Source organism: Cryptotermes secundus, unplaced genomic scaffold (assembly GCF_002891405.2).
Source record: "Cryptotermes secundus unplaced genomic scaffold, Csec_1.0 scaffold848, whole genome shotgun sequence".
Classification (NCBI taxonomy): Eukaryota; Metazoa; Arthropoda; class Insecta; order Blattodea; family Kalotermitidae; genus Cryptotermes; species Cryptotermes secundus.
In genome coordinates this window covers 215,803-222,548 of record NW_019720721.1, presented here as the reverse complement: position 1 = coordinate 222,548, position 6,746 = coordinate 215,803, and positions in this window count along the sequence as shown.

Below are 6,746 nucleotides of genomic sequence, written 5' to 3'. Positions count from 1 at the left end.
TAGACACTGGGTTCTGCTGACACAACATTTATTATCAGGTGGGCAAACCAACAGACACAAATAAAAAATAATCCTGCTGACTAGTTTTCAAACGTTCCATCCAGTCTTAAAATATACGCAAGCCCAATGTATTCCATTTGGCCTATATACAACCATATTCTTACACCTAGTCATATAACTGATCTGGAATACTGGAAGCGAGAGCCACCCTAACAACTCTCTAGTTTCAGCGTATTCCTGCCATTAGCCTGCCTCTCAGAGAAGCCACTGACCTTCCACTTCCTATTCTAAATTCTAAACTCAAGGTTAAGAGCCACTGTTGTTTTAAGACACAAGCCTCTACAATTATGATGAAGTGCAGAGTGGGGCTGGCAATGTGATGAAACCTTTCTCTGAGCTCCAAAGAATAGATGTTTCTGTCCGCAGTATGCGTCTCTGGGAGCTGTCACTTTCATGATTATTAACTGCAAAGCACATGGTGCTATCACTTAAATACTCTACATAACAATTGTTTAAACTATATTTATGGTTCAGTTATATACTAGTTTTAGTTTTAGTTGCTGACCAAGTACCACCCACAACAATACAGCCTGAATATGCTCACTGTTCTACGGATTACTAGGTAGGTTCCAGTCACTGTAGTATATGGCAAGGATACAAAACCATGGTGCTATTATTCATGGTAAGGAAATAGAAGTCACTAGAAGTATAGTGCAGTTGTAAGATAAACCTAAGAAAACATTGGAAAGAACAATATAGGATACATGAGAGGAAAGCAAGAACCATCAAATGGAAAAATTATCATTCTCAGGAAAGAACAGATGATAATTCCAAAGTCTTCTATGCATGTGACCTCCAAAACTGGAGATCTGTGGCATGAGGTTTCATTAACATATAATACAATTCTGAAGCTTGAAGATGCATAACACTTGCAAATAAAGGGGGCTCTCAGATTCAAATCCATGCCATTTTCCAGGGAATTTTTATTTCTCTGGGCACTAACTAATGGCCACATCTTGACAACTGTAACAGTTATTAATATAGTATCTGTACTTGAAGACACATAAATTAATTTAAGAAGTGAAAACCTCATGCACATAAAAGCATCAATATTTCCAACACAGTAGCTGAAAAACTAAATAACATTTCAACCACATTTTAAGAAACAACCTGTGAGGAACATATAAAGAAAATCACAACCCTTCTTAATACATACAGGTCAGATTCATACATGATGCCAGCAGTATTTGCAATTATCTTATTCGAGGAATGCATTAATTAGCTTCAAAATTGCGGTTATTTACATAGTAACTATATTTTCACTTAACCACACAAAATGACACATTAACCAATGATGATATGGCTTACATCCACTATCACAAACTTCTGTAAACAACACTTATACTTTATTTCTCATATTATATGTACAAAAAAGGGTAATAACATGGCAAAATTATAACCAATCTAGTTCTGTCCATGCCACATATTATTAACAATGATGTGAGAGGAAACACTTATAAAACTATAGGTCTAAGAAATTGATTGTATTGAGCTTACTTCATTTTTCTCTCCCCCCACTAACTCAGTTATTGCCCCACATGTGATACTCCTCCTCAGACCATTCTAGCTTAATAATAAATATAATACAGCAGAATTCCCAACATATTTTTGGCATATTAATTAAGTTAAATATGAGATTACTTCCATCACAACAGTCACTTGAATGCAGTCTTACTTTGAATCTNGAACCCTGAACAGTTTTAATATTTTTACGATTGACATTTGTCAATATATATGATGGACATATATTTTAGTTATTTTAAAGTGAAGACAAGGCATACAATGTACTAGTTTGACGTGAATTGAGTAGCACCTGAAGATGGCATTCTTATGCCGAAACATGTAGTGAAAGTGAGAGAAGAAGATAGATAAGTGTATGCACTGCAAGACGGAATAAACAAATCATGAACTTAAATCAGTGCAACAGGACGCTAAAATATAACACTATATAGCGTTGACTGGTAGGGTGGTAGATGTATGATGAACTGGAAAGGGTTTTGGGTGGAAAAGGTCATAAGTCTTATCAAGGTACTACCATGGCATTTACCCAGAGGGACTGAGGGAAAACTACAGCAATACCTCAGTGAGGATGGCTGGTGTCCCTGCCAAGATTCAAGCCGAGCACCTCCTGGACACAAGCGTTACTTCTAGACCAACCTGTGTGGTCAAAAAGGCAATGAAAGACAAGAAGACAGGGATAGATTTCCAGACTTCATATGGCCAGACTCAATAATCAGCAATGCATTAACAATTCTTTCATATTTAACTCAATCATTTTGATCTCATATACTGCGGATGATCATAAATGCACCTTGGTATGTGACTAATCAGACCCTACATGACGATCTCAATGTATTATTCATCAAAGAAGTCATCCAAGAAAAAAGCATAAAACATCATGATAAACTAGGACACCATAGCACTACATTACTGCAGCCCCTACTGGAACAACAACAACGAAGGTTAAAGAAATTACATATGGCCAGCAGATCTACTTGATGGCTGAAGAGGATCTCTCATTGAAGCCCTCATCACGACACAATAAGCTCACGAGGACGGTGTTTAAACTAGCAAATTAGCTTAAAGAATGTATTTAATTCTGATTGCTAATAAATATATTTAAACAAATTTTGATCTCAAACAAAACTCAAGACGAATTTATAAATTAAATAAAAATATTGAAATTTATATATATATTGGAAGCTGGCAAACCTAATCTAAGAACACTGCATTTTCCCGTATTTATATTCGCTACATTAAAAAGAAAGTCATCAACTTTATTCACCTGACACTTCTCCTCATTTTCAAATTGTTAATTCCAAAAGAGGAACAGGTAAATATTAGCATATTTTGCTACTCCACACAGCAGTAAGAACGTAAACTGTACCACATTACTGCAACCTCTTGCATGAAGTAAAGTACGCGCAGGAAATCAGTTCATGAAGAGAGGTGTTGACTAACTCCTGCCACACAATTAAATGTGGTGTCCAGCCTAGGAGGGAAATGTGTCCCACAGTACAGTCATTTCAATGTGGGGATTCTCTGTATACAACTTCAAAGTATGATACTCCAGCAATCCTCTCCATTACATAGTACTTACTTTATGGGGTCTGCTACGTTTACTTACTCAAATGACTAGTATAAACATAACTGCTATACATCTGTGACCTAAAACTGTTATCTATATCTTACATGAAGACACTCCTTCAACAGAAAGTCATAATGTTAAGAAAGAGTATGTTCATACTATTAATAACCAAGTAAAATCATGAAATACATTAGATATGACATTTCTTCATTTATTTATGGTTTATTTAATAATGCTGTTACTAGATCAGATTATACAGCATCAGAAGAGTGAATAACAAATTTGAAAGAATGTGGAAGGAAGCAGCCATGGCCTAATTCAAGGTACTATCCTGACAATTATCTGGAGGGGTTAAGGTCAACCATGAGAATGTCAGAATAGTTGGCCCTGGTTGAGATTCAAACTAGGATCCTCCCAGACACAAGTAAGAAACATTACTGCTTCAGCCTACTTTTCCCCGGTGATGACACAGACTCAAGAGGTTAAACAATATTTTAGAATTTGTACCAATGGCCTGATTAAGACCAATTATCACTTTTGCTATTTCCAGGCTCCCTAACTGATTATAAACAATCACTAAAATATTCATTACAGATACCTTAATATCAATGAATTTACAAGGCAAAGCATGAACAATTAATTTCATACATTGCCCTGCTGATCACAAGTTAAATAATTTTCACTATCAAGATAATATGGATGAAAGGGCACAGATCTAGATCTTTTGGAGACACCTATATCCAGACTTCTCGCCCTCTACAGACACATCAATCAAATCACTGATGTATGAAATGATTTCCAGTATTTTGATTGCTGTTTCATACTCTTTTCAGTCCTGCTGGTGAAAGGTGTCACCTGTTGATACTTAATGGAAAATGGGGAAATTGGTTAAAAAAATGTAAGTGCTTCTGCAAACATTTGGTCAGATATGAATTCAATCCATATTCAATTCTGTCTGCAGACTTGTACACATTTATATAAGTAAATGGAATTTAGAATATTAATTCCTTACCATATACACCCTAACAGAAGCAAGATAAAACACTCTGAAACATGGTCCACATATCAACACTGCACCAACCAAAAAAATATCCCAGGACTGAACAAGAAACAGGGAAGAAACAGCATAAGTGGTTGGCACACACCTCTCTCTCTTGAAACTTGAAGAATCTCTATACCCTATTCTTGTTCCCATTCCTCACAGAGGAGCAGAAAATCATGCCATTCACATTCTCAAAGCTCTAACTGACATAAAGCTATTGTTGCAAGACAAGGATAGGGCAGTTTTGATCTTAGTGTGAGCTTGGAAGCTGATATGAGCAGATATATGAGGCAAGTGTGAGACGAACAGACATGAATCACAAGTTTATGCTGTGCATGATGCATGAGGGAGAAACAGCAGTGGACATAAACAAGCTAACAATAAGGACCTTAAGATCTCATGTGGCTACTGACAGTAGTAATAATAATAGTAATAGTAATAATAATAATAATAATAATAATAAAGTTAAAATATAAAAATACTGGGTGATACATATTAAAAAGAAAGTGGGAGCTGATTTCAAGTAAATTATTTACTAAATGAAAATGTATATTTCATTAATTTCACTAAACATTTGTTATACTTTTCTTTGTCTTTTGATTCACTCTTATTCTGGCTCTTGGACTATCCTTGCTGCTCTCTTCAGACACAGTGATCAATTTATATTCTTCATTACTACTCACAAATTCAAGTTATTGAAAGACATGTCGCATATGACAAAAACAGTAACTGTAACTAAAATAAACAAAGGATCAAACACAAATTAAGAGATTTCATAAGACAATTTTAGGAAGTGGATGTGGGTAAATTTGTTTGTAAAATTAGCAGTCATGTACATTTATCCTTGATGCCTTCTTATCATTGGATAATCAAGCATTTACATGCACAGAACTGTTCTCATTCTGTATTTGAGTGCAGGTGCAAGTTGCATTTGGTGTAAACTGAAAGAGATGGAACCACTTCTGGCACACCTTTGTTGTACCCTTTCTTATATAATAACTTCGTATGATAACCGGACACACAGGATAGCTGTGCACTAAAACGTTGTTAAAAATGGAGTGACATGTTGAGACCTACTATTCACAATAAATTAGACTCTCGATTATCCGCGCGCTGTTTAACCGCTTTGCGGCTCAACCGCGGCAATGTATTTTTAAAGATTTTTTTTTTTCAGTGAGTATCACATTTGTTTAAATGTTTTGTATGACAGTCAATGTTAGTTTACTATAATTTAGAGAGAACTGTACTCGCATTTACGTCATCCATCGATATTCTCCCGTTATTTTTCTTAAAAGCTCGAAATCAGGTTTCGAAAGCTCGAAACCTACCCTTTTTCCAACAAGTAGAGAATGTTAAAGAACCTTGACCAGCAAGGAGCCATAAATCTGTCTGGTGTGAGACCTCAATTAGCAAAGGGACCAACAAAGACCAAACTCAGGCACCAGTCAATCTGTAGTAGTGGGAGGAAGGAGAGTTCTTTTGAAAGAAGAGTACGATCCTGTCTGTCACTGAACTGCATTCTTCAGTTGTTATTAATACAGTAGGCAGTTCAGTTGTGTGGGAAAATACAATTTAAGTTTTTGTGCGAGAAAGTGCCGAATTACCATTGTTTTTTTTATCATTGTGACTGGTTCTTCAATAATTTAAAAATAATGGAGCAGAAAAGGAAGCGTGTAGTTTTAACAATTAACCAGAAACTCGACATAATTAAGAAGCTTGAGCAAGGATGGTCTACCAGAAACCTAGCTTTACAATATTGTATAGGTGAAACAACAGTTCGCGATCTCAGAAAAAATAAAGATAAATTGATTAATTACGCCAGTAATTTTGATTCATCGAGTGGCTTATCAGGCAGAAAAACAATGAAACTGCCAACTTATGATGAGCTTGACAAAGCAATGTTGCAATGGTTTAACCAACAAAGGGCACAAAACATTCCTGTTTCAGGAATTATCTGCGCAAAACAGGCAAAACTATATTTTAATGCAAGGATAAGCAATTCATCTGCTCTTCAATGGACTGAGGGTTTGCTAGAGTTTCTGGAGCAACAAAGCGATTCTCTGCTTTCTGACAAATTGGTGTTACGCAGATTGAGAGCAACCATAAGGAAGAAAGAAGCCATGTCATTGAAACAGAAATCAATAACAGACTACTTTTCCTAAACATTCGTAGTTTTTGGTATTCATTCATCTTCCTTTATTTTAGTGCACAGTACTGTATAATGGTATTAGATTCAATTATTTTCGTGTTACGGCATTAGGATATTAGTGTGGTTAAAATTACAGTGTAGGTGTATTTCAGTGTATAAATCTACAATAGAACAGTTTCAACTATAATAGGCTATGTACCGTACTTCAGAAGCTTTATAATGAAGAACCATTGGCCTGCATCACAAAAGGTAAGCTTAAGTAGCGTTTTATGGTGTAAAAAATTAACGATGTTAAATTTATACCGGTATATCTGGCTTGTATATGTGTACTTCGGTTTATCCGATGTTTTTGATTATCCGCGCCAAGTCTCCCCGCCATTACCGCGGATAATCGAGAGTCTACTGTA